Source organism: Echinops telfairi, unplaced genomic scaffold (genome assembly GCF_000313985.2).
Source record: "Echinops telfairi isolate 266 unplaced genomic scaffold, ASM31398v2 ScPeMD7_7469;HRSCAF=8507_1, whole genome shotgun sequence".
Lineage (NCBI taxonomy): Eukaryota > Metazoa > Chordata > Mammalia > Afrosoricida > Tenrecidae > Echinops > Echinops telfairi.
In genome coordinates this window covers 1,351,350-1,352,318 of record NW_022111373.1, presented here as the reverse complement: position 1 = coordinate 1,352,318, position 969 = coordinate 1,351,350, and positions in this window count along the sequence as shown.

Genomic DNA, 969 nt, shown 5'->3' with positions numbered 1-969 from the left:
GCAAATAATCTAAGAAGCTGGAATATATGATTGGAGGATCACTAACACCCTGAGATAGGCAGGTGGCACAACCTTGCTTGCTGAAAGCAAAGAAGATTTGACACACGTACTGATGGAGATCAGCACTCACAGCTGTGTGGCTCACGTTCAACAGAAAGAGAAGAAAACTCTTCACAGCTGGGCCTGGACGTCACCATTTCACTTGTGGGAGAAAATACCCACAGTCGTCAGGCATTTCCACCACGATGCCACAAATGTAGCAGTCAAGAGATAAAATCGCATATTGTGTTGGGTAGAACTGCCGTAAGTGATCTTTTTAAAGTGTTAAGAAGCAGGACTTCTGGCAACATGGTGAACTAGGCTGTCATGCTACACAGACCCTCTGCACTACAACCAAGGGACCAGAGAACGAGTGAAACAGAGCTGGCTGGTAATCCTGGCACCCTGAGTTTCAGAGGAAAGCTAGAGAAGTGGATTGAATATTAACTAAGAGGAAAAGCTGAAGAAAACCTGTGCGAGAGAAGAGAATCGGTCGCTAGCCCAACACTGCAGCCATCGTGATTTTTGACAAGCAGCGTTCGATTAAGACAGACCTGGCATGCCAGTGACGGGGGATGAAAAGGTGAGGTCCTCCCTTGTTCCCTACATCCTGCTGGTACCCAGAAATATGGCCAGCCCCACTCTTACCCACCCAGCCATCAGTGACACCACTACCCCCAGCATTCAACCTAAGTCCGAGCAGCACTCATGTATTGGGTACAAGGATGCCCTGTTCATGCCTGGAGGCACCTGAGCTCTGCCTCATGCTACTGCCCTGTTTCCCTGAAAGTAAGACATCCCCTGAAAATAAGACCTACTTACAATATAAGGCACCCCCCCGAAAATAAGGGTTTGGATTGTTATGATGATGTTCCAGAAGATGATGACATGACTGTCATTGAATAAATGAGTAAATGTACCATAGATTGT